The sequence below is a fragment of the Chlorocebus sabaeus genome, chromosome 6 (genome assembly GCF_047675955.1).
Source record: "Chlorocebus sabaeus isolate Y175 chromosome 6, mChlSab1.0.hap1, whole genome shotgun sequence".
Lineage (NCBI taxonomy): Eukaryota > Metazoa > Chordata > Mammalia > Primates > Cercopithecidae > Chlorocebus > Chlorocebus sabaeus.
Window position 1 is genome coordinate 54,458,595 of NC_132909.1, and position 27,290 is coordinate 54,485,884.

Genomic DNA, 27,290 nt, shown 5'->3' on the forward strand with positions numbered 1-27,290 from the left:
GCGTCCCCAGCCCTGGCACGTCGGGGGCACGGGGCGCTCCCCCGGCTCACACATCCGAATTCCCCCGCGTCACGAGGCCAGGATCGCCCCTACTCGCTCCCGCCCGTTTCGCAGCCGCGTCCTCGGACACCCGCGGCGCCCTGGCCCTCGTGGGGGAACGCGGACCGCTCGGGGAGACGGCCCAGATGGGGAGCCCCGAGGGGGACAGTCCCCGGCGGGGTGATGGGGGCTGGAGCCCAGTTGCGAGTGGGGACCGCCTGTGACCGCCATGGCTGCGGAGGCGGGGCCGGGGCCAGCCGTGAAGGTGGCGTTCGGGGCGGTGTTCGCGGCGCGGGGCGCTCGCTTACCTGGGGGCGCAGGCGGCAGGACGCACCGAGAGCCTGCGGCGGGGCTGGGGACGGCGCGCCTGGCGGGGTACCCGGAGCAACGGCAGGCACGCGAAGCCCGCTCCAGGCAACCGGACTCTGCTCCCGGCCGGTCCTCGGCCCCCAGCAGGGGAAAAAAGGCTTGAGTGGGGGGGAGGCCGGGGCGGGGCCGCGGGGGCGGGGCCTGGGCGGGGCGCGCGCCCCAGAACGGTGGGGCCTGGCTCTGGGCTGGGGCCCTGGAGAGGCGGGGCCTGGCGCGGGGCGGGGAACTTGGAGGGGCAGGGCCTTGAGCGGGCGCGGGGTACCCCAGGCGCTTGTCACCCTCGGCGCAACTAGGCCTCTCCTTAGCCCCTGACCCTATTCCCGCCCCCGCCCCCGCCCCCGTTCCCGCTCCGCCCATCTCTGCCCCGCGGCGCGCCTGGCCCAGGTCCAGCCTCGCGTCTCAAGCCTGCGCCTTATCTCTCCCCTTTGAACTCAGCATTGTCCGCTGCGTGCTCCGTCCGCCCCGGCTTCACCCTTGTTCGCTGTCTCCCCGGTCCCCTCCCGGGGGTCCCCTCTTCTGCCGGAGATGCTCTGGCTCCGCTCATCTGTCCACACCCCTACACTGCCGGGGCGCCCTGAGCCTCTGGGGCGCGCAGTTGCGTGGTGCACGGGGGCGGCTCAGACTTCTCCAGGCCTCATCGGCCACCCTGGGTACCCCGACTCTGGGGCCCTGTTGGAGGGCCAGTCCAGGGGGTTCGCCAGAGGCGCGCGCGGGGGCCAACCGAGGCAGTGAGGGCATCTGGGCAAAGGCTGCGGTTTGGTGGGTGCAGGGGTCAGGCGGCAGAGCTGGGGAGATGGGAGATAGGCCGGGTGGGTGGTGGCACAGCCCTGGTTTTGGCTGAGGGCAGCAGCAGTGGGGGCTGGGTCCCCCGCTTGCCTGATAGAACCGAAAATGACCGGATCTCAGCAGCGCAGGCAGCCTGGGCGATCCCTAAATAGAGGACAGTCCGAGGGGGTTTCAGAGTCGCTGGCCCACCGCGTGTCCTCTGGGCAAGTGGCTTCGCCTTACAGAGACAATAAGCCTCTGTAAAATGGGGAAAATAAATCTTTCTCTGACTCAGCTCACCAGACCCGAGACCCATTGGGGTGAAGTTGAGGCCTCCCTGGCCATAGGGCCCCAGGCAAGCTGAGATTTTATTTCCTCACAGAAAAGGGGCGCGGGGAGCGGGCGCGGCGGGGGCGGTCAGGGAGGCAAGAGACCTCTGTTGCAAGTGTGGAAGAACCTGTCCCTCCAAGTTCAGACTCCTGGCCTTTGCACTTAGCCTTCCCTCTGCTACACTGTTTCTCTTTTCTTCTTTTTTTTTTTTTGGCAGGGGGACGAAGTCTCGCATTGTGGCCCGCCGGGCTGGAGTGCAATGGCCGATCTCGGCTCACTGCAACCTCCGCCTCCCAGGTTCACTTGATACTGCCTCAACCTCCCGAGTAGCTGGGATTACAGGCGCATACCACCATACAGGGCTAATTTTTTGTATTTTTTTTTTTTTTTTTTTTTTTTTTTTTTTTTTTTTAGTAGAGACGGGGGTTTCACTATGTTGGCCAGACTGGTCTCAAACTCCTGACCTCGTGATCTGCCGGCCTTGCCTCCCAAAGTGTTGGGATTACAGGCGTGAGCCAGCACACCTGGCCTTCTCTTTTTTTTTTTTTTTTTAATCTGTTAGAGGCTGGGCGCGATGGCTCACACCTGTAATCCCAGCACTTTGGAAGGTTGAGGCGGGTGGATCACCTGAGGTCAGGAGTTCGAGACCAGCCTGGTCAACATGGCAAAATCTCGTCTCTACTAAAAACACAAAAATTAGCTGGAAGTAGAATTACGTGAACCCGGGAGACACAGTGAAACCTCGTCTCTACTAAAAATACAAAAAATTAGCCGGGCGTGGTGGTGCACACCTGTAGTCCCAGCTACTCGAGAGTCTGAGGCAGGAGAATCGCTTCAACCCAGGAGGAGGCAGAGGTTGCAGTGAGTCAAAATTACACTGCTGCACTCCAACCTGGGTAACAGATGGAGATTGTTTCAATTAAAAAAAAAAAAAAAATTATTTGGTAGAGGTGGGGTCTACGTTGCTCAGTGTGGTCTGGAACTCTTAGGCTCAAGTGATCCTCCTGCCTCCGCTTTCCAAGGTGCTGGGATTACAAGCGAGAGCTGCCATGCCCCAGCCTCTTTTCCCTTTTCAAAAGCGTAACATCCTTCTCTCTCAGGCCTTGGTCCCCTTCTTCCTCCATTGCCTGCTCTACCCCACCCCCACCGTATTCACCTGTTTATTTTCTCCTCTCCTTCTCTCCAAGAGCTTGTTTGCACGCCTGGAAAAGAAAGATAATAAAGCAACTATTCTCAGTTGTTGTGATTAGGGAGCTATTGAATATCATGCGTTGCACCCTCCAGGGTGCTCAGAGCATGACATTTGTTTGTATTAATAATAATATATGACCGGGCTTAGTGGCTCACACCTGTAATCCCAGCACTTTGGGAGGCTGAAGTGAGTGGATTGAGCTCAGGAGTTTGAGACGAGCCTCAGTAACGTGGCAAGAGCCCCATCTCTACCAAAACTACAAAAATTAGTCAAGTGTGGTGGTGTGCTCCGGTAGTCCCAGCTACTCAGGAGGCTGAAGTGGGAGAATCACTTGAGCCCAGAAGTCAAGGCTGAAGTGAGCTATGATCATGCTACTGAACTCCAGCCTGGGCAACAGAGTGAGATCCTGTCCCAATTTAAAAAAATAAATAAAGGAGGCCGGGCGTGCTGGCTCACACCTGTAACCCCAGCACTTTGGGAGGCTGAGGCGGTCAGATTATGAGTCAGGAGTTCGAGACCAACCTGGCCAACATGGTGAAACCCCGTGTCTACTAAAAATACAAAAAATTAGCCGGGCATGGTGGTGGCGCCTGTAATCCCAGCTACTCGGGAGGCTGAGGCAGGAGAATGGCTTGAACCCAGGAGGCAGAGGTTGCAGTGAGCCGAGATCACGCCATTATACTCCAGCCTGGGCGACAGAGTTGAGACTCCGTCTCAAAAAAAAAAGACCAGTCTGGGCAACATAGTGAGACTCCCGTATCTATAAATAATAATGATAATATAATACAGGATGCATGGTGGAATCGTGGAGTCCAAGCCCCAGGGGAGAAGCCCCAGGACTCTGGAGAAGCGGAGTAGGGGAGCTCAAAGGAGGATCTGGGCGGACCAGGGCTGGGAAGAGAGTTCAGTTGGAAAATAAAAGGTTGGGAAGCTGGAGGAAAACACCTGGAGTCAGTCAAGCAGGAAGGGACTCAGGCTGCACCTTCTGCAGTTGGGCAGCTTCTTGCCTGTGCCCACTTTCCACCCAATCCCTGAGCACGGAGCTCAGGCCGGACCTCAAGCTTGAGAGTGAGTGGGTATTCAGGGCAGGCTTCCTGGAAGAGGTGACATCTGAGCCCTGAGAAATGAGTGGGTGGGGGAACTATACTGAGAGGGAGTTTCCTGGGAGGACAGCAGGGCTGGCCCAGCCACAATAAGCCCTCCTGGGTTCTCTCCAGGGAGAGGCACCAATGGACTTACTTATTTTGAGATGGAGTCTTACTCTGTCATCCAGGCTGGAGTGCAGTGGTTCGATCTCAGCTCATTGCAACCTCTGCCTCCCAGGTTCAAGTGATTCTCCTCCCTCGGCCTCTCGAGTAGCTGGGATTACAGGCACGCACCACCACTCCCGGCTAATTTTTGTATTTTTAGTGGAGACGGGGTTTCACCATGTTGGCCAGGCTGCTCTTGAACTCCTGACCTCACGTGATCCCTCAAGGGATTATGGGCATGAGCCAATGCACCTGGCCAACAATTGGACTTAAAATTAGGAAAGAACATTGTGGGAGGCTGGGGAAGGTGTCATTCCACCATGGGCAGCTGGATGGGAGGACCTGGGGCCTGGTTCGGGGGTGATGGACAGGAGGAGAGGGAGGGATTCCAGGGAGATTTAGAGGTAACATTATCAGAACTCAGGGGATGAGGGAAGGCTAGAGCCTGGCTGGTGGCAGTGAGGGTCACCTCCTCTGCTCACCTTTCTCCAAGGCTCCCCCCTGCTCCATGCCTAAATATCCTCATCTGCCCAGAGTAGGTACTTGGCACCTGATCTCCCCCACCTGCCACCTGGCCCCCTGCCCAGCTCCCCAGGGCACTTGGCAACCCAGCATAAGTCCAGCAGGCTAACCGGTTCTCATTGACGATGGCTCCTGCCAAGCCAGGCCCTGCACCCACCTGAGGTTCCCAGTGGCTGAGCTGAATCATGGCCCTAGAACCCTGGGTAAGGAAAGGGCAGTGACATATCTTGTCCTGGAACAGTGACAAGCTGGTCATTGCTGGGGCTGTGCAAAGTGATGTAAAGAGATGGACACAACCAGCCGTCTCTGTGAAGCAGGTGCACTTCAACTTCCCATTTAGGCCAGCTGTGACGGCTCGAGCCTGTAATCCCAGCACTTTGGGAGGCGGAGGTAGGAAGATCACTTGAGCCCAGGAGGTTTTTTTTTTTTTTTTTTTTTTGAGAGCGAGTCTTGCTCTGTTGCCCAGGCTGGAGTGCAGTGGCACGATCTCGGCTCACTGCAAGCTCTGCCTCCTGGGTTCACGCCATTCTCCTGCCTCGGCTTCCCCAGTAGGTGGGATCACAGGCGCCTGCCACCATCCCTGGCTAATTTTTGTGGTTTTAGTAGAGACAGGGTTTTCCCATGTTGGTCAGGCTGGTCTCGAACTCTTGACCTCAGGTGATCCACCCGCCTTGGCCTCCCAAAGTGCTGGGATTACAGGCGTGAGCCACCACGACCAGTCTAGGCGGTTGTTTTTGATCCAAGCAATGATGAAACGAATAACCTGCTGCAGAGGTCATATGTCAACCCAGCATGAACAGATCTCATCAGTAAATTCCTAGAAGTAGAATTACTTGTCAAAGGGTGTGAGCAGGTGTATCTTGGATAACTATTGCTAAAGGTTTCCCCACAAAAGACTCAGCCTCCACGTTATCAAACATTCTAATCTTTGCTAACTCAGAGGTTTAAAAGTATGTAGTTCTCATTTGCATTTGCATTTTTTATTTTATTTATTTATTTATTATTTTTTTGAGACGAAGTCTCGCTCTTGTCCCCCAGGCTGGGGTGCAATGGCGTGATCTCGGCTCACTGCAACCTCCGCCTCCCAGGTTCAAGCGATTCTCCTGCCTCAGCCTCCGAAGTAGCTGGGACTACCGGTGCCTGCCACCATGCCCGGCTAAGTCTTGTATTTTTAGTAGAGACGGGGTTTCATCATGCTGGCCAGGATGGTCTTGAACTCCTGACCTCAGATGATCCACCTGCCTCGGCCTTCCAAAGTGCTGGGATTACAAGCGTGAGCCACTGTGCCCAGCCTGCATTTTTATTATTTCGAGTGAGGTTGAACATCTCTGTATTTAAAAACTGGATCTCAGGGCCAGGCAGGGTGGCTCATGCTTGTAATCCCAGCACTTTGGGAGGTCAAGGCCAGAGGATGGCTTGAGGTCAGGAGTTTGAGATGAGCCTGGGAAATAGTGAGATTCCGTCTTTCTTCTTTTTTTTTTTTTTTTTTTTTTTTTTTTGAGACGGAGTCTCGCTCTGTCGCCCAGGCTAGAGTGCAGTGGCTGGATCTCGGTTCACTGCAAGCTCCGCCTCCTGGGTTTACGCCATTCTCCTGCCTCAGCCTCCCAAGTAGCTGGGACTACAAGTGCCCGCCACCTCGCCTGGCTAGTTTTTTGTATTTTTAGTACAGATGGGGTTTCACCGTGTTAGCCAGGATGGTCTCGATCTCCTGACCTCATGATCCGCCCGTCTCGGCCTCCCAAAGTGCTGGGATTACAGGCTTGAGCCACCACACCCGGCGAGATTCTGTCTTTCTATATATATATATTTTAAGTGGATCTTGTCCACTTGTGGTGGCTCATGCCTGTAGTCTCAGCTACTCAGGAGGCTCAGGGAGGAGGATCACTTGAGTCAGAAGTTTGCAGCTGCAGTGAGTTATGATTGCACCAGTGCCCTCTAGACTGGGCAACAGAGCAAGACCCTATCTCTAAAATAAAACTTTTTTTTTTTTTTTTTTTGAGATGGAGTCTTGCTCTGTCGCCCAGGCTGGAGTGCAGTGGTGTGATCTTGGTTCACTGCAACCTCCATCTCCCAGGTTCAAGCGATTCTCCTGCCTCAGCCTCCCAAGTAGCTGGGATTATGGGCGCCCACCACCACACTTGCCTAATTTTTTGTATTTTTAGTAGAGATGGGGTTTCACCATGTGGGCCAGGCTAGTCTCTAACTCCTGACCTCAGGTGATCCACTCGCCTCAGCCTCCCAGAGTGCTGGGATTACAGGCCTGAGCCACCATGCCTGACCTTTCAAATAAAACATTTTTAAATGTGGACCTCTAGTCTTTCCCTGGAAACGTTTCCTTTGTTTTGTTTTTTTGCAGGCAACAGCCTTTTTGTTATTGGTTTATAGAGCCTCTTTATGGTGGTAAAATATGGTCATTGCTGGGGCTGTGCAAAGTGATGTAAAAGATGGACACAACCGGCCTTCTCTGTGAAGCAGGTGCACTTCAACTTCCCATTTAGGCCAGCTGTGAGGGCTCAAGCCCGTAATCCCAGCACTTTGGGAGGCGGAGGTAGGAAGATCACTTGAGCCCAGGAGGTTTTTTTTTTTTTTTTTTTGAGAGCGAGTCTTGCTCGTGTAGAAGTTCTTTTTAGTATTAAGGAAATTACTTCTTATTCTATGAGCTGCAATCTTCTTCCTCCATTTTTTTTTTTTTTTGAGATGGAGCCTCGCTCTGTCACCCAGGCTGGAGTGCAGTGGCGTGATCTTGGCTCATTGCAGCCTCTGCCTCCCAGATTCAAGAGATTCTCCTGCTTCAGCCTCCCGCTGGGATTACAGGTGTGCACCACTACGCCCAGCTAATTTTTGCATTTTTAGTAGAGACAGAGTTCACCATGTTGGTCAGGCTGGTTTCGAACTCCTGACCTCAGGTGATCCACCTGCCTCAGTCTCCCAAAGTGCTGGGATTACAGGACTGGGCCACCACGCCCAGTCCTTTGGTAACTTTTATGTTTATTTTATTCTTAGAAAGGCCTTTCCTGTGCATTCAGTTGTACATCAGCCCCGACCTACTCCCCAAAAAAACCTTTCTTGGCTAAGCCCCATGGCTCATACCTGTAATCTCAGCACTTTGGGAGGCTGAGGTGGGAGTATTACTTGAGACCAGGAGTTCAACGCTGGAGTGAGCTGTGAGCTGTGATTACACCACTGCACTCCAGCCTGGACAACAGAGTGAGACTCTTGTCTCAGGAAAAATAAAAATTAAAAATAAGAGTGTAGGAAAGACCTTTTTTTTTTTTTTTTTTGACGGAGTCTTGCTCTGTTGCCCAGGCTGGAGTGCAATGGCGCGATCTCAGCTCACTGCAAGCTACGCCTGCTGGGTTCAAGGGATTCTCCTGCCTCAGCCTCCCGAGTAGCTAGGATTACAGGCCTGTGCCACCATACCCAGCTAATTTTTTTTTGTATTTTTAGTAGAGACGGGGTTTCACCATGTTAGCCAGGCTGGTCTCCAACTCCTGATCTTGTGACCCGCCCACCTTGGCCTCCCAAAGTGCTGGGATTACAGGCGTGAGCCACTGTGCCTGGCTGGCTTTTTTTTTTCTTTTCTTCCTGTTGTTTTGTTTTTCAGAGATAGTGTCTTGGTCTGTGGCCCAGGCTGGCGTGCAGTGCTGAGATCATAGCTCACTGCAGCCAGGACCTCCTGGGCTCAAATGATCCTCCCACCTCAGCCTCCTGAGTAGATGGGATGCAGGTATGAGCCACCACTTCAGGCCATGCATGACCTTCTTAGAAGGCCAGCAATCATTGGATCATATCACACTTTAATCCAGGATAACCTCATCTTAACTTGGTCACAACTGCAAAGACCCTGTTTCTAAATAAGGTTAAATTCACGAGGGCCCGGCTTTAACAAATCTCTCTGGAGGATGCAATTCAAACCATACTGCCCTACAAGCATTTTTTAAAATGTGTTCATTTTTCCCAAAATTGACTCTCTAGAATCATACTGGAAAGTTCAACGTAAACTATTGCACACCAATTTGCAGAGGAAAAAAATGCCTTCCCCTCAAAAAAAAAAAAAAAAAAAAAAAAAAAACCTTTCAATGAATTAATTTCTTTTTTGGTTTTGAGAGTTAGCTTGTAATTTCCATTATAGCCCGCATCTTGTTAACTACAGCATCGAATGGATTCATTGTCATCATTTGTACTTTCCAGAAGATACAGTTCTTTCCCATCAATGCTTTTCGCCTCTGTTCCGGGGTTTTCGTGCGTGTTTAATTAGAGGGGGTTTCTTTTCTGGGATCACTGAGCTGAAGCTAATGAGTAGGCTTCTTGCTAAATCCAGGTCAGCGTTGGGGGCGTTTGATGGGGAGATGTGGGTGAGAACAGGATGTTCAAGGCATGAGTAAGATCCCAAAGAGGAAGTGTCCCACAGCTGAGGGGGTGGGTGGGTGCAAAGAGGAGCTGTGGAGGAGAGAAGGGGTTCTATTGAAACAAACGTTGGGCCGGTGTAGGGGTATAGTGGCTCACGCCTGTAATTCCCATGCTTTGGGAAGCCGATGTGGGAGGACTGCTTAAGGGCAGAAGTTTGAGACCAGCCTGGGCCACATAGAGAGACCCCATCACTACAAAAAACAAACAAACAACAACAAAACAACACAACAACAACAACATAAAAAACCTGACCTGGTGGCACGTGCTTTCGGTCCCAGCTACTTGGGAGGCGCACATAGACGAAGCTCAGCGTGTACGTCTGGGCTGGAGATGGGATGTCCTCGGTGTCTGCTCAGATGGGAGGTGCACGATAGTTGAAGGCCCCTTGGGTAAAGACAGGATGAAGTGTGGGGAGAAGCTAGTCCCAGCTGCAAGGCAGACACCTGGCTGGGGTGTGTTTCATCTCTTACACCACGGCACTCCAGCCTGGGTGACAGAGCGAGACTCCGTCTCACACTCTCACACACACACACACACACACACACACACACACAAAAGACAGGGTCTTGCTCTGTCGTCCAGGCTGGAGTACAGTGGCATGATCATAGCTTACTGCAGCCTCCAGCTCTCGGGCTCAAGCCATCTTCAGCCTCCCAAGTAGCTGGGACTACAGGTGCAGCCACATTTTAAATTGTGTTAGAGTTGGGGTGGCGCTAGCTTGCTCAGGCTGCAGACACTTTTAAATGAACTCATCTGATCCTGCAACAGCCTTGTGAAGTAGGTCCTGTTAATTCCTCTTTGACAGGTGAGGAAACCGAAGCCCAGAGAGGTTAGGACACTGGCCCAAAGTCACACAACCTGTGAGCCTCTGGAACCAGAATCTAGGAGCTGTGTTTCTGCTTTCGTGCAGAGAGATGCATTTTCCTTTAATACTACGCTTTTCAGATGCAGAAGGGCAGGATCAGGGAGGTGGAGCGACTTGCCCAAGGTCTGGCAGTGAGTTAGTGGCCCTCCAAGCCTGTGTGTCTGTGCGAGGCTATGGGCTCTAGTTGAGAACGGGCAAAAACAGCGGCCTTGAAGGAAGCCTGCCTGGTGTCTGTGTCAGTGAAGATGTGGGCTGATGGACTGGGTGGTGGAGGCCTGTGGCTAGAGTTAGACTGGGGTGAGTCAAGTATGAACATTTACAGTATGAACTAGAAATAAGACAGCGCTGGCCAGGCACGGTGGCTTACGCCTGTAATCTCAGCACTTTGGGAGGCCAAGGCAGGCAGATCACCTGAGGTCAGGAGTTCGAGACTACCCTGGCCAACCTGACAAAACCCCATCTCTACTAAAAATACAAAAATTAGCTGGGCATGGTGGCGGGTGCCTGTAATTCCAGCTACTCAGGAGGCCGAGGCAGGAGAATTGCTTTAACCCGGGAGGCGGAGCTTGCAGTGAGCTGAGAGCACACCACTGCACTCCAGCCTGGGCAACAGAGCGAGACTCAGTATTAAAAAAAAAAAGAAAGAAACCCAAAAACCTACCATCCCCATATATAACTAATTTGTGCTGTGCACCAAGAACCTGCTTTAAATTTCCATTGCAATTTACAACCCCCATATTATACCAGGCAAGGTTAGTGACTGCTGAAAATACCACCAGGAGGCTGGGCGCAGTGGCTCATGCCTGTAATCCCAGCACTTTGGGAGGCCAAGGCAGGTGGATCACTTGAGGTCAGGAGTTCGAAACCAGCCTGGCCCACATGGTGAAACCCCGTCTCTACTAAAAATACAAAATAGTTAGCCAGGTGTGGTGGCATGCACTTGTAATCCCAGCAACTTGGGAGGCTAAGGCAGGAGAACTGCTTGAACCTGGGAGGTGGAGGTTGCAGTGAGCCGAGATCATACCACTGCACTCCAGCCAGACTGACACAGCAATATTCCGTCTCAAAAAAAAAAAGAAAATACCATCAGGACAGGGCTATCTAAAGACACATTCAGTAATGTGTTAACTATACAAAAAAAAGACAAGACACTCTAGTTTAAAAACAAATCTTACACAGCCTTACATTTCAATTCTTTTCTTTTTTTTTCTTTTGGGATGGAGTCTCGCTCTGTCACTCAGGCTGGAGTGCAGTAGCACGATCTCAGTTCACTGCAACCACCACCTTCCAGGTTCAAGTGATTCTCTCACCTCAGCCTCCCAAGTAGCTGGGATTATAGGTGCTTGCCACCACGCTCGGCTGATTTTTGTATTTTTAGTAGAGACAGGGTTTTGCCATGTTGGCCAGGCTGGTCTCAAACTCCTGACCTCAGGTAATCTGCCTGCCTCGGCCTCCTAAAGTGCTGGGATTACAGGTGTGAGCCACCGCGTCCGGCCTCTTATCTTTTTTTTTTTTTTTTTTTTTTTTAGACGGAGTCTTGCTCTGTCGCCCAGGCTGGAGTGCAGTGGCAAGATCTCAGCTCACTGCAAGCTCTGCCTCCCGGGTTCACGCCATTCTCCTGCCTCAGCCTCCCGAGTAGCTGGGACTACAGGCGCCCACCACCACACCTGGCTAATTTTTTGTATTTTTAGCAGAGACGGGGTTTCACTCTGTTGGCCAGGCTGGTCTTGAACTCCTCACCTTGTGATTCACCCACCTCGGCCTCCCAAAGTGCTGGGATTACAGGCGTGAGCCACCATGCCCAGCCTCAGTTTTTTTCTTTAAAAAGAGTGAATTGTGTACAAGGGGGTTAAATCCTTAATAGAAAGAAAAAGAAAGAAAAGAAAGAAAAGAAAGAAAAGAAAGAAAGAAAGAAAGAAAGAAAGAAAGAAAAGAAAAGAAGACAGACAGAAAGACAGAAAGAAAGAAAGAAAGAAAAGAAAGAGAGAAGGAAGGAAGGAAAGAAGGAAGAAAGAGAAAAAAGAAAGAAAGAAAGAAAGAAAAGAAAGAAAGAAAGAAAGAGAGAGAGAGAGGGAGGGAGGCAGGGAGGGAGGGAGGGAGGGAGGGAGGGAAGGAGGGAAGGAAGGAAGGAAGGAAGGAAGGAAGGACTGCTAGAACCAACTTATTCATCATCATCTTCTTAATCTTCCCAGCCCAAAGCCTCCTGGGCCCCTAGATCTGGGTAGGGGTGGGAGGGAGGGTCTGAAGGAGAGGGATACTTCCCAGAGCAGAGACATTCAAGCTGAACCTCAAAGAACAAGAATATGCCAGGGGCAGTAAGGGCAATTATGCAAAGCTGACTGCAGGTGCAAAGGCCCAGAAGTTGGAAGCTGCACGTTCTGGGCCCAAGGTTAATGGTGCGAGCAGAGAGAGCAGGGAGAGATCAGGCTGCAAGAGAACCAGAGGTGAAGTCGAGAAAGTCCTTGGTAATCTCAATAAAGACTTTGATCTAATCTTGGGGGTAATAGGGAGCCATGGGAGAGTTTAGAGCAGGAAGGAACATAGTCTTAGTTGTGTGCCCCAGGAATTCCCCTGGTTGCTTTCTTTTATTTTCTCTTTTTTTCTTTTTTTTTATTTTTTATTTGAGACTGAGTCTCGCCCTGTTGCCCAGGCTGGAGTGCTGTGGCACGATCGTGGCTCAGGGCAAACTCCACCTCCTGGGTTCGAGCAATTTTCCTGCCTCAGCCTCCCCAGTAGCTGGGACTGAAGGCATGCACAACCATGCCAGGCTAATTTTTGTATTGTTAGTAGAGAGGGGGTTTCATCATGTTGGCCAGGCTGGTCTCAAACTCCTGACCTCAGGTGATCCTCCCACCTTGGCCTCCCAAAGTACTGGGATTACTGGGATGAACCACTGCGTGTGTCCTTCCTTCCTCCCTCTCTCCCTCCCTTCCATCCATCCATCCTTCCTTCCTTCCTTTCCTCCCTCCCTTCCTCCTCCTCCTTCTCATTCTTCTCTCTCTCTCTATGTCTCTCTCTCTCTCTCGCTCTCTTTTTCTTGAGACAGGGTGTCTTTGTCTTTGTCCAGTCCGGAGTGCAGTGTTACCACTGTAGCTCACTGCAGCCTCCAGTTCCTGGGCTCAAGTGATCCTTCTGCCTCAGCCTCCCGAGTAGCTGGGATTACAGGTGCATGCCACCTCATCTAATTTTTAAGTTATCCTCCCACCTGGGCCTCCCAAAGTGCTGAGATTATAGGCAAGAGTCACCACACCTGGCCATCCCTGGTTGTTTTCTATCGGAGGGGCTGCGGGAGAGGGGGCAGGTAGGAGAAGTGAAGTCACCCAGTGCAGAGTGGGTAAGGTCTAAACAGGACAGAGGGGTGGAAGGGAGATAGGATATATATACATTTTTTTAATTGTTAGAACTTTTGTTTAAGTAAAGGACACTTAAGGCCCAGCATGGTGGTTCACGCCTGTAATCCCAGCATTTTGGGAGGCTGAGGTGGGCATATCACTTAAGTCCAGGAGTTTGAGACCAGCCTGGGTAACATGGCAAAACCCCATCTCTATCATAATACAAAAATTAGCCAGGCATGGTGGCAAGTGCCTGTAGTGTCAGTGACTCGGGAGGCTGAGGCAGGAGAATCACTTGAACCTGGGAGGCAGAGGTTGCAGTGAGCAGAGATCAAGCCACTGCACTCCAGCCTGGGCGACAGAGCAAGACTCCGTCTCAAAAAAAAAAAAAAAAAAGAATATCACCCGCCCCTAGAAGTCCCCCATTGTACCCTGCCCTTCTACTCTCCACAAAGGATAAACCCAATTTTTTTTTTTTTTTTTTTTTTTTGAGATAGGGTCTTGCTCTGTCACCCAGGCTGGAGTACAGCGATGCAATCATGGCTCACTTTAGCCTCAACCTCCCAGGCTCAAGTGATCCTCCCACCTCAGCCCCCTAAGTAGCTGGGACTACAGGCACAAACGCCATCACACCCAGCAAATTTTTGCATTTTTTTGTAGGGACGGGTTTCACTATGTTGCCCAGGCTGGGTTGGAACTCCTGGCCTCAAGCAATCCTCATGCCTTAGCCTCCTAAAATGCTGGGATTATAGGTGCAAGCCACCATGCCCAGCCCTTATCTTGATTTTAAACAGTCTAGAATCACTTTATCTGCTATTTGAACATTATATAAATGAAAGCAAGCAGGATGTTTCCTTTATGTCTGGTTTCTTTTGTGTAACACCAGGTTTGTGTGGTACATCCACATTTTTGTAGGTTACACTTACTGTTCCTTGCCAATTTTTTGTTTGTTTGTTTTCAGACAGAGTCTCGCTCTGTCACCCAAGCTAGAGTACCATCTCGGCTCACTGCAACCTCCACCTCCCACATTCAAGTGATTCTCCTACATCAGCCTCCCAAGTAGCTGGCACCACAGGACCGCGCCACCATGCCCGGCTAATTTTTGTGTTTTTTGTAGAAACGGGGTTTCACTGTGTTGGCCAGGCTGGTCTTGATCTCCTGACCTCAAGTGATCCTCCCGCCTCGGCCTCCCAAAGTGCTGGGATTACAGGCGTGAGCCACGGCGTCCAGCCTGTTGCCATTTGGTGTAGCAAGGTTTTTCAACTGCTGTTGACATTTGGAGCTGAGTAATTTTTGTTCCTACACATTGTAGGTATTTAGCGGCATCCCAAGCCTCTACTCACGGCATGACAGTAATACTCCGCCCTCGGGTTCTGACAACTCAAAACATCGTTAGACGTTGCCAAATGTCCCCTGAGAAGCGATTAAGATCACCACCCGGTGGAGAATCAGTTGTCTTCCCTTTTGTGACTTACCACAATTTACCTAAACTTTTTTAGGCATCTGGGTTGTTTCCAATTTCTGACTGTGGTAAGCAGAGGTGCTGCGAACATTCTGGCCGGTTTCTGGATGAATATGACAATGTATATTCTTTAAGTTTATACCTGGGAGTAGAAATGCTGATTCATATTGTGTGGGTGTTTGTTCAGCTTCCTGGATATTGCCACAGTTTTCCAAAGCGGTTGTACCATTTCACACTCTCTCCAGGAGCGTGGGAGTATAACTCAGTATTAACTTCTCACATGAGCTATTTGAATAGACGAACAGTGCTATGGCATTTTGGGTTTCCTTTTTTTTTTTTTTTGAGATGGAGTCTTGCTCTGTTGCCCAGGCTGGAGTGCAGTGGTACGATCTTGGCTCACTGCAACCTCTGCCTCAGCCTCCCCAGTAGCTGGGATCACAAGCGCCCATCACCACGCCCAGCTAATTTTTGTATTTTTAGTGGAGACAGGGTTTCACCATCTTGTCCAGGCTGGTCTTGAACTCCTGACCTCGTGATCCACCCGCCTCAGCCTCCCAAAGTGCTGGGATTACAGGCGTGAGCCACCGTGCCTGGTCAGCATTTTCGGTTTCATATGCATTTCTCTGATGACTCATGAGGTCAGCCCTCTTTCATTTATCAGCCATTTGGAGATCATCTTTTGTGAAAGGCTCATTTGTCCTTTGGAGTTTTTGTCCTTTTCATTTTCTTTCTTTCCTTTCTTCCCTCCCTACCCTCCCTTTCTTTCTCTCTTCTCCCTCCCTCCCTTCCTTCCTTCCTTCCTTCCTTCCTTCCTCCCTCCCTCCCTCCCTCCCTCCTTCCTCCCTTTCCTTCCTTCCTTCCTTTCCTTCTCTTCTTTTCCTTCTTTTCCTTCCTTTCCTTCCTTCTCTTCTCTTGTTTCGAGTTTCGCTCTTGTTGCGCAGGCTGGAGTGCAGTGGCACAATCTCAGCTCACTGCAACCTCTGACTCCTGGGTTCAATTGATGCTCCTGCCTCAGCCTCCCAAGTAGCTGGGATTACAGGCGCCTGCCACCATGAGCAGCTAGTTTTTGTATTTTTAGTAGAGACAGGGTTTCACCATGTTGGCCAGGCTGGTCGCGAACTCCTGACCTCAGGGGATCCACCCACCTTGGCCTCGCAAAGTGCTGGGATTACAGGCGTGAGCCACCGCGCCCAGCCTCCTTTTCATTTATTTCATTTATTTCCTTCCTTCCTTCCTTCCTTTCCTTCCTTCCTTCTCTCTCCTCTCTCTGTCACCCAGACTGGAGTGCAGTGGTGCAGTCATATCTCACTGCAGCCTTGACCTCCTGGACTAAAGTGGTGATCTTGCCTCAGTCTCTCAAGTTGATGGGACTACAGGCACCTGCCACCATGTCCAGCTAATTTTTTTGTAGAGACAGGGGTCTTGGTATGTTTTCCAGGCTGGTCTTGAACTCCTGGACTCAAGTGATCGTCCTACCTTGGCCTCCCAAAGTGCTGGGATGACAGTCATGAGTCACCCCACTTGGACCCACATATGACTTTTTTTCTTCTTTTTTTTCTTTTTTTCTTTTTTTTTTTTTTTTTGAGATAGAGTCTCACTCTGTCATCCAGGCTAGAGTGCAATGGCACAATCCTGGCTCACTGCAATCTCTGCCTCCTGAGTTCAAGGGATTCTCATGCCTCAGCCTCCAGAAGAGCTGGACCACAGACGCGCGCCACCACACCTGGCTAATTTTTGTATTTTTAGTAGAGACAGTCATGTTGGCCAGGTTGTTTTCTAACTCCTGACCTCAAGTAATCTGCCTGCCTCAGCCTCCCAAAGTGCTGGGATGACAGGCATGAGCCACTGTGCCCAGTCCCCCACATATAACTTTTGACTCCCTCAAAACTTAACTACTAGACTGGGCTCGGTGGTTCACTCCTGTCATCCCAGCACTTTGGGAGGCTGAGGCAGGAGGGTTGCTTGAGTCCAGGAGTTCAATACCAGCCTGGACAATGTAGCAAGACCCCATCTCTGAAAAAACTAAAAATTAACTGGCCGTGGTAGTGCATACCTATGGTTCCAGTTACTCAAGGGCCTGAGATGGGAAGATCACCTGAGCCCAGGAAGTCGAGGCTGCAGTCAGCCATGTTTATACCACTGTACTCCAGCCTAGGTGACAGGATAAGACCCCATCTCTAATGAAAAAAAAAAAAAAAAAAGAGGCTAGGCGCAGTGGCTCACACCTGTAATCCCCAGCACTTTGGGAGGCTGAGACGGGCAGATCACCTGAAGCCGGGAGTTTGAGACCAGCCTGACCAACATGGAGAAACCCCATCTCTACTAAAAATACAAAATTAGCCGGGCATGGTGGCGCATGCGTATAATACCAGCAACTTGGGAGGCTGAGGCAAGAGAATCACTTGAGGCCGGGCACAGTGGCTCAAGCCTGTAATCCTAGCACTTTGGGCGGCCGAGACGGGCGGATCACAAAGTCAGGAGATCGAGACCATCCTGGCTAACACAGTGAAACCCCGTCTCTACTTAAAAATACAAAAAACTAGCTGAGCGAGGTGGCGGGCGCCTGTAGTCCCAGTTACTCGGGAGGCTGAAGCAGGAGAATGGCGTGAACCTGGGAGGCGGAGCTTGCAGTGAGCCTAGATCCGGCCACTGCACTCCAGCCTGGGCGACAGAGCGAGACTCTGTCTCAAAAAAAAAAAAAAAAAAAACAAAAAAAAAAAACATTAAAAAAAAAAGAGAGAATCACTTGAACCCAGGAGATAGAGGTTGCAGTGAGCCAAGATTGTACCATTGCACTCCAGCCTGGGCAGTAAGAGCGAAACTTCTCCTCAAAAAATAAATAAATAAATAAATAAATAAAAAAGAAAAAAGAAAAAGAAACTATCAGAATGTCCATCAATGAGGGAGTAGAGAAATGAAAGGAGAATGAAATGGAATGGTAAGGTAATGGAATATTATACAGGAGTGAAAAGGAATAAGTAACTCTCTCTGTCTCTGTGTCTCTCTAACTTTCTCTCTCTTGCCCTTGCTCTCACTCTCACTCTCTCCAGCTCTACTCTATGTCAACATAAATGTATCTTAACATGGTGCTTTTTTTTTTTTTTTTTTGAGACAGAGTCTTGCTCTGTTGCCCAGGCTGGAGTGCAGTGGTGCAATCTCGGCTCACTGCAAGCTCCACCTCCCAGTTCACACCATTCTCCTGCCTCAGTCTCCGGAGTAGCTGGGACTACAGGCACGCGCCACCACGCCCGACTAATTTTTAAAATGTTTTTAGTAGAGACGGGGTTTCACTGTGTTAGCCAGGATGGTCTTGATCTCCTGACCTCGTGATCCGCCCGTCTCGGCCTCCCAAAGTGCTGGGATTACAGGCATGAGCCACTGCGCCCATCCCAAGGTGGTGCTGTTTCAAAAATAAATTAAAGTTGTGCAATGTTAGTTTAGTGTGATACTGTTTATATAAATTTGAAACATAATAGCACTCTGGGCTGCTTATGGATACAAATCTGCTTATAAACAGATACAGATTAAGGAACTAATGGCCTTTCTTTTTTTTTTTCCTGGGTACTTGTAGGTTTCAAATGTGTCTCCCTGCAGTGGTCAAAGAGAGCAGGTCACTATAGGTCAGTGGCCAGGGAAGTCCAGGGATCAGAGTGGGATGTGACTGAATGATCAGTATAGCCAAGGGATCAGTGTGACTGAGGTAGCCAGAAAGACCATAAAAAAGATAGACTTTTAATTTTTCTTTTGAGACAGGGTCCAAGGCTGGAGTGTAGTGGCATGATCATAGCTCAGTGCAGCCTCAAATTCCCAGGTTCAAGCCAGCCTCCCACCTCAGCCTTCTGAGTAGCTGGGACTATAGATGTGCACCACCATACCTGGCTAATTTTTCTTTTCTTCCTTTTTAGAGACAGGTTCCTGCTATGTTGCCCAGGCTGCAGGCTGGTCTTGAACTTCTGGGCTCCCAAAGTGTTGAGATTACAGTTGTGAGACTCCCAAAGTGTTGGGATTACAAGCATGAGCCATTGTGGCTGGTGGAAGGTAGCTTTTACTTTTCTTTTTTTTTCTTTCTTTTCTTTTTTTCTTTTTCTTTTTTTTGCCAGAGTCTCACTTTGTAGCCAAGGCTAGAGTGCCATGGCGTGAGCTCAGCTCACTGCAACCTCCGCCTCCCGGGTTCAAGTGATTCTTTTGCCTCAGCCTCCTGTGTAGCTGGAATTACAGGCAGGGGCCACCACACCTAGCTAATTTTTGAATTTTTAGTAGAGATGGGGTTTCACCATGTTGGCCAGGCTGGTCTCGAACTCCTCACCTCAGGTGATCCTCTTGCCTCATCCTCCCGAAGGGCTGGGATTACAGGCTGAGCCACTGCCCAGGGCTGGAAGGTAGCCTCCATTTGTCCTGGGGCCCCAAGAACAAGGTGTGCTCTACAAGAAAGAGTTCAGGTAGGATGTGGACTCTGGAAATCATATGTAGGATTTGCGAGCTCGAGCATGGTTCTGAGTATCTGTAGCTTGCAGCAGGTCTAGACATGCCAACCCTTGATTCAGAGCACAAAAGTCGTCAGGGTCTTATGGGCCAACTGAGGACAGCCAGGGGTCAGGCACCAGGATTTTCTTTTATTGCATTAAATCAATTTTTTTGGCTGGATGCAGCAGCTCATACCTGTAATCCCAGCACTTTGGGAGGCCAAGGCAGGATTGCTTGAACCCAGGAGTTGGAGTCCAGCCTGGGCAATGTAACAAGACCCTATATCTACAAAACATTTAAAAATCTGGCTGGGTGCTGTGGCTCATGGCTGTAATGCCAGCACTTTGAGAAGCCAAGTCTGGCGGGTCATGTAAGGTCAGGAGTTCAAGAGCAGCCCGGCCAACGTGGTGAAACCCCATCTCTACCAAAAATACAAAAATTACCTAGGTGTGGTGGTGCATGCCTGTAATACCAGCTACTTGGGAGGCTGAGGCATGAGAATCACAGGAACCTGGGAGGCAGAGGTTGCAGTGAGCTGAGATTACACTACTGCACTCCAACCTGGGTGACAGAGCAAGACTCTGTCAAAAAAAAAAAAAAAAAAAAAAAAAAAAAAGGAAAAGAAAGAAAGAAAGAAAAAAGAAAGAGAAAAATAAAAATAAAAAGGCTGGATGGGGTGGCTCATGCCTGTAATCCCAGAACTTTGTGAGGCTGATGCAGATGGATCACCTGAGGTCAGGAGCTTGAGATCAGCCTGGCCAATTAAAAATACAAAAATTAGGCCGGGCGCAGTGACTCACACCTGTAATCCCAGCACTTTGGGAGGCCGAGTCAGGCAGATCACGAGGTCAGGAGATCGAGACCATCCTGGCTAACACAGTGAAACCCCGTCTCTACCAGAAATACAAAAAATTAGCCGGGCGTGGTGGCGGGTGCCTGCAGTCCCAGCTACACGGGAGGCTGAGGCAGGAGAATCACTTGAAACCGGAAGGTGGATGTTGCAGTGAGCCAAGATCGCGCCACTGCACTCCAGCCTGGGCAACAGAACAAGACTCCGTCTCAAAAATTAAAAATAAAAAAAAATACAAAAATTAGCCGGGCATGGTGGCGCACACCTGTGGTTCCAGCTCCTTGGGGGACTGAGGCAGGAGGATTGCTTGAACCCAGTGGGGGTGGAGGTTGCAGTGAGCCGAGATCCACTGCACTCCAGCCTGGGTGACAGAGAGAGATTCTGTCTCAAATAAAAATTTTAAAAAAAGAAAGAAAGAAAAAGAACAGCTTCATCACCCCCTAAAATTCCCTTATGCTGCCCGTTAGGAGTCACATCCTTTCTTCCTTCTCCTTGGCAACCACTGATCTGCTCTCTGTCACCACAGTTTAGCCTTTCTGGGACTGTCATATAAATGGTAGCCTTGTGAGACTGGGTTCTTTCACTCAAGCATAGGAAAACAGTATTTGTTTTTCCATGGGTTTTTTTTTTTTTTTTTTTTTTTGACAAGGTCTGGCTCTATCCCTGATGCTGGAGAGCAGTGATGCAATCACAGCTCAGTGCCAACTCACCTCCCGGGCTCAAGCCATCCCAGGCTCAAGCCATCCTTCTGCTTCAGCCTCCCGAGTAGCTGGGACTACAGATGCACACCACACCTGGGTTTTTTTTTTTTTTTTTTTTTTTTTTTTGTAGAGATGGGGCCTGGCTATGTTGCTCAGGGTGGACCTGGGAGGCAGAGGCTGCAATGAGCTAAGATGGCACCACTGTACTCCAGCCTGGGTGACAAGAGTGAGATTCTGTGTCAAAAGAAAAGAGAAGAAAAAATATAGTGTAATTTAAATTATTTATAGACATAGTCTTTCTCTGTCCCCCAGTCTGGCCTGGAACTCCTGGGCTCAAGCAATCCTTCCACTTCAGTCTCCTGAGTATCTGGGACCACAGGCTTGTGCCACCATGCCCAGCAAGAGCTCATTTATTTTAATTAATGAGTTCCCATCGTCTGAAAGTACCACTGTTTATTATTTATTAATTAATCTCCCAAAGGACGTCTTGGTTGCCTCCAAGTTTTATGCAATTATGAATAACACTGCTGTAAATATCCATGTGCAGGTTTTGTTTTGTTTTGTTTTTGTTTTATTGAGTCAGAGTCTCGCTGTGTCGCCCAGGCTGGACTGCAGTGGTGTGATCTCGGCTCGCTGCAACCTCCGCCTCACGAGTTCAAGCAGTTCTCCTGCCTCAGCATCCCGTATAGCTGGAACTACAGGCACCTGCCACCATGCCCGGCTAATTTTTGTATTTATAGTAGAGACAGGATTTCACCATGTTGGCCAGGCTGGTCTCAAACTCCTGATTTCAAGTGATCCACCTGCCTCAGACTCCTAAAGTTCTGGGATTCCAGGCGTGAGCCACCGCGCCCGGCCTGTTTCTTTTCTTATCCTTTCTTTTTTTTAACTGAGACAGGGTCTCGCTCTGTCACCCAGGCTGGAGTATGGTGGTGCCATCTCAGCTCACTGTGGCCTCAACCTGGGCTCAAGCAATTCTCCCATCAGGCTCCTGAATAGCTGGGACTATAGGTGTGCACTACTATGCCTGGCTTTGCTGCTTTTGATCTGATAACAGAAAATGTTATGTATCAGCAACATAATCGGAAATAGATAACGAAACTGGCTGGTTAAAAGGAAATTGCAAAAGAATAATACACCTCTTTGGTCGGGTGTGGTGGCTCATGCCTGCAATCCCACCACTTTGGGAGGCCGAGGTGGGTGGATCACTTGAGGTCAGGAGTTTGAGACCAGCCTGGCCAACATGGTGAAATCCTGTCTCTACTATAAATACAAAAATTAGCCGGGCGTGGTGGCAGGTGCCTGTTGTTCCAGCTATACGGGATGCTGAGGCAGCAGAATTGCTTGAAGCCAGGAGGCAGAGGTTTCAGCGAGCCAAGATCACGCCATTGCACTCCAGCCTGGGTGACAGAGAGAGACTCCATCTCTAAATCAATCAATCAATCAATCACCTCTTTCACATGCCCCTAACACAGACCATGAAGGGGGTCAACTCACTGAACTAGAAGAAATTGATTAGGGTTACAGAAAATGTCATAGGTTGTATGTTCATAAAGTCATATCTTCACACACACATATTCACTTTTCCATGCTTGTTATTCAGATAGCAGCTGTATTAAATTTATATCATCTCAGCTACTGGCTTAGTAGCCAAGAATCTATTTACAGTTGTAGTGCAACTACGTGAGCAGAGATCACGCCACTGCACTCCAGCCTGGGCGACAGAGCAAGACTCCATCTCAAAAAAAAAAATAATAATAAATAATTATAATTATAATAAATAAGATAAATAAATGTATCAGAATTTTTGTGTTCCAAAACTGTCAGAACGATTCTAAAGAGCTAGCCAATTTTCATACGTTTCCTTTCAACACTTCCTTTTTGTTTAAAAACAGGAAATTTTCTTTGTTCTAAAGTAACGTGATTTAACAAATAGGATTTACAAGATATAAGTTATACCAAAATTCAAGATTAATTTTTCTTTCAGATCCCATATTTTTCAGAATTTGAGACCACATGCTCATCTACTGTATTTACATTTCAACCATATCAGATTAGCTTTTCCATGTAAGTAATTTTGTGTTTGTTCATTGAAATAAATACCTTGCCTATGCACCTACTGCTGAGGACATTACTTAGGCTAACATTTTGTGTGTGTTTTTTTGTTCGTTTGTTTGTCTTTCTTGAAGCAGGGTTTCGCTCTTGTTGCCCAGGCTGAAAGGCAATGGCACGAGATTGGCTAATTGCAACCTCTGCATCCCAGGTACAAGCAATTCTCCTGCCTCAGCCTCCCAAGTAGCTCGAATTACAGGCACACACCACCATGTCTGACTATTTTTTTGTATGTTTAGTAGAGACAGAGTTTCACCCTGTTGGTCAGGCTGGTCACAAACTCCTGACTTCAGGTGATCCACCTGCCTCAGCCTCCCAAAGTGTTGGGATTACATGCATGTGCCACTGCGCCTAGACTTTTTTTTTTTTTTTTTTTTTTTGAGACAGAGTCTTGCTCTGTCACCCAGGCTAGAGTGCAATGGCGTGATTTCAGCTCACTGCAACCTCCGCCTCCAAGGTTCAAGCGATTCTCCTGCCTCAGCCTCCTGAGTATCTGAGATTACAGGTGCCTGCCACTGTGCCTGGCTAGTTTTTGTATTTTTAGTAGAGACAGTGTTTCACCATGTTGGTCAGGCTGGTCTTGAACTCCTGATCTCAAGTGATCTGCCTGCCTCAGCCTCCCAAAGTGCTGGGATGACAGGAGTGAGCCACCGCGCTCCGCCTGACTTTTTTTTTCTTGATAGCAGCAGATTCCCCAAAGGATGATGACCAAACATACATAAAGTTCCACATACAGTTAGCTCACGAAAGAGCGATGAATTAAATTACCTCAACAACTCAAAGACCAGTCCCCTCCCATGGGGTCCCATCTTCCAAAGACCCCCAAACTAGGAAACATTTCATTGTTTCTCTCTTGTATGAGCTCCTCCACATGCTGTCATTTCTTTTTCTTTCTTTTTTTTTTGAGATGGAGTCATGCTCAGTTGCCCACGCTGGCGTGCAGTGGCGCCATCTCACTGCAAGCTCCGCCTCCTGCAAGCTCCACCTCCCAGGTTCACGCCATTGTCCTGCCTCAGCCTCCCAAGTAGCTGGGACTACAGGCGCCTGCCATCATGCCTGGCTAAATTTTTGCATTTTTAGTAGAGACGGGGTTTCACCGTGTTAACCAGGATGGTCTCAATCTCCTGACCTCGTGATCTGCCCGCCTCGGCCTCCCAAAGTGCTGGGATTACAGGCGTGAGCCACCACACCCGGCCTTCTTTTTCTTTCTGTATTTTTATTATTAAGACAGGGTCTCACTCTGTTGCCCAGGCTGGGGTGCAGTGGCCTGATCATAGCTCATACATTCAAATGCAGCTTTGAATTTCTGGGCTCAAGCCATCCTCCCACCTCAGCCTCCCGAGTAACTGGGACTATAGGTGCATGCCTCCACACCTGGCTAATTTTTAAAGATTAGTTTTAGAGAGGCCAAGTGCAGTGGCTCACGCCTGTAATCCCAGCACTTTGGGAGGCCGAGGCAGGCGGATCACGAGGTCAGGAGATCGAGACCATCCTGGCTAACACGGTGAAACCCCGTCTCTACTAAAAATACAAAAAATTAGCCAGGCGTGGTGGTGGGCACCTGTAGTCCCAGCTACTCAGGAGGCTGAGGCAGGAGAATGGCGTCAACCCGGGAGGCGGAGGTTGCAGTGAGCCGAGATTACGCCACTTCACTCCAGTCTGGGCAACAGAGTGAGACTCCGTCTCAAACAAACAAACAAACAAAAAAGATTATTTTTAGAGATGGGGTCTCACTATGTTGCCTGGGCTGGTCTCAAACTCCTGGCCTCAAGTGATCCTCCCATCTCAGCCTCCCAAATTGCTGGGATTATAGGAGTGAACCACTGCACCCAGCTTCTCTTCTTATTTTCTAGGCTGTTTATAGGGTCCACAATGGATCATGCCAGCCCCTCTGCTAAGGGTTATCCATCAATATCTCATTTAACCTACACCATCCTTTCCAGAAGTAAATATTGCATTGGTGCAAAAGTTATTGTGGTTTTTGCAATTAAAAGTAATAGCAAAGCTGGGCACGGTGGCTTATGCCTGTAATCCCAGCATTTTGGGAGGCTGAGGTGGGTGGATCACAAGGTCAGGAGTTCCAGACCAGCCTGACCAACATGGAGAAACCCCATCTCTACTAAAAATACAAAATTAGCCGGGTGTGGTGGCGGGTGCCTGTAATCCCAGTGACTCGGGAGGCTGAGGCAGGAGAATCGTTTGAACCCAGGAAGCGGAGGTTGCAGTGAGCCAAGATCATGCCACTCCAGCCTGGCAACAGAGCAAAACTCTGTCTTTTTAAAAAAAAAAAAAAAAAAAAAAAAGGCTGGGCGCAGTGGCTCATGCCTGTAATCCCAGCACTTTGGAAGGCTGAGGAGGGTGGATCACGAGGTCAGGAGATCAAGACCATCCTGGCTAACACGGTGAAACCCCGTTTCTACTAAAAATACAAAAAATTAGCCGGGCGTGGTGGCAGGCACCTGTAGTCCCAGCTACTTGGGAGACTGAGGCAGGAGAATGGCGTGAACCTGGGAGGTGGAGCTTGCAGTGAGCCGAGATCACACCACTGCACTCCAGCCTGGGAGACAGAGCCAGACCAAAAAAAAAAAAAAAATGGTAATGGCAAAAAACGCAATTATTTTTGCACCAACCTAATATTATTTCTGTCATGTCACAGATGAGAAAACTGAGGCTTAGGGAGAATCTCTAAACTGTCTAGTGCCATGTGGTCAGAGACATAATTCATACCTGGACATCTCGCTCCGGACGCTGTTCGCGGCCCTGCTCCTCTTCGGTGGGTAAATACTCCGGGAAAGGCAGGATTTTCTCCTAGCGTGAACTCAGGGTAGGCAAAATAGCCTCATCCAGTCACAAGAGGCCCCTGACCTGCCTGAGAAAGGTGCCCCAAACCCCGTGCTCTGTGGTTTCCCCCACCTTTGTGTTTTTGGTCTTCCAGGGGGAAACGGAGGCAGCCTGGGCAGTGGCCAATGCTCCCAGACAGTCGCAGAAAGAAATCCAGAATTTTCCTGGGCAGAGGGAAGCCTCAGGACCCACAAAGCAGGAACCTGTGACTTGAGGGCAATTCCTGGAGCTCCCAACGCCCCTGAGACCTCCGTGTAATATGGTGTAGCCCACGCCCAGAATCCGCCTCCCTGTGACCTGTAACTGCTCTCATTTCCTTTTTCTTTTCTTTTTTTTTTTGAAACAGAATCTCGCTCTGTCACGCAGGCTGGAGTGCAACGGCCTGATCTCGGCGCACTGCAACCTGTGCCTCCCAGGTTCAAGCAATTCTCGTGTCTCAGACTCCCGAGTAGCTGGGATTACAGGCACCTGCCACCGCGCCCGGCTAATTTTTGTATTTTTGTAGAGATGGAGTTTCTCCATGTTGGTCAGGCTAGTTTTGAACTCCTGGCCTCAAGTGATCCGACTGCTTCGGCCTCCCAAAGGGCTGGGATTACAGGCTTGAACCACCGTGTCTGGCACTCCTCTCACTTCTATAGCCCCTTCATCTCTGTGATCCTTTTATCCTCATGACAGCTTTACCCAAGCCCCTGAACAGAAGCAGAAAATCCATTCATTTAGGCCGGGCGCAGAGGCTCATGCCTATAATCCCAGCACTTTGGGAGGCTGAGGCAGGCAGATCACCTGGGGTCAGGAGTTTAAGACCAGCCTGGCCAACATGATGAAAACCTGTCTCTACTAAAAATACAAACAGCTGGGCGTGGTGGTGCACACCTGTAATCCCAGCCACTTGGGAGGCTGAGGCAGGAGAATTGCTTGAACCTGGGAGGCAGAGGTTGCAGTGAGCTGAGATCGCGCCATTGCACTCCAGCCTGGGCAACAGAGCGAGACTCTATCTCAAAAAAAAAAAAAAAAAAAGGAAAAAGAAAAGAAAAAGAAAATCCATTCATTTAATGCATCAACAGATATGAATTGAGCTGTGTAAACTCAGAGTATCTGAATCAGGCTCAATCGATTTAGAAAGTTTATTTTGCCAGCTGGGTGCAGTGGCTCATGCCTTTAGTCCCGGCACTTTGGGAGGCCAAGGCAGGAGGATGTCTTGAGCTCAGAAGTTTGAGACCAGTCTGGGCAAAATGGCAAAACCTGGTGTCTACAAAAAATACAAAAGTTAGCCGGGTATGGTGGTGCATGCCTTTGGTCCCACCTACTCAGGAGGCTGAGGTGGGAGGATTGATTGAGCCCAGGAGGTCGAGGTTGCAGTGAGCTGAAATCATGCCACTGCACTCCAGCCTGGGTGACACAGCCTGGGTGACACTCCAGCCTAGGTGACACTGTCTCTTAGAAAAAAGTCTTTTTTTTTTTTTTTTTTTTTTGAGATGGAGTCTCGCTCTTGCTGCCCAGGCTGGAGTGCAATGGTGCAACCTCCGCTCACTGCAACATCCACCTCCTGGGTTCAAGCAATTCTCCTGCCTCAGCCTCCTGAGTAGCTAGAATTACAGACACCTGCCACCACACCCGGCTAAGTTTTTATATTTTTAGTAGAGATGGGGTTTCACCATGTTGGCCAGGCTGGTCTTGAATTCCTGACGTCAGGTGATTCACTCACCTCAGCCTCCCAAAGTGCTGGGATTACAGAAATGAGCCACCACAACTGGTTGAAAAAAATCTTATATTTAGAGATGGGGTC

At 49.6% G+C, this 27,290-nt stretch overlaps 1 protein-coding gene and 1 long non-coding RNA gene across 3 annotated transcripts in view; both read right to left on the reverse strand.

Annotated features, from left to right (window-relative positions):
- The window catches only part of LOC140711918 (ceramide synthase 4-like), a 42,770-nt gene extending 42,319 nt beyond the window's left edge, over positions 1-451 (reverse strand). The window contains exon 1 of one of the 2 annotated variants that reach the window (XM_073017013.1): positions 348-451. The gene's annotated coding sequence lies outside the window, so the exon portion shown is untranslated. The remainder of the gene's footprint in view (positions 1-347) is intronic. The other variant, XM_073017015.1, reaches the window with a different exon arrangement.
- A 1,674-nt stretch (positions 452-2,125) lies between these two features.
- Positions 2,126-26,239, reverse strand: LOC140711977 (uncharacterized). Its single transcript, XR_012093312.1, has 3 exons — positions 25,391-26,239; positions 9,130-9,261; positions 2,126-2,705 (listed from the first exon to the last, which is right to left on the reverse strand). It is a non-coding gene; the product is annotated as an uncharacterized lncRNA (long non-coding RNA).
- Positions 26,240-27,290: the final 1,051 nt, after the last annotated feature.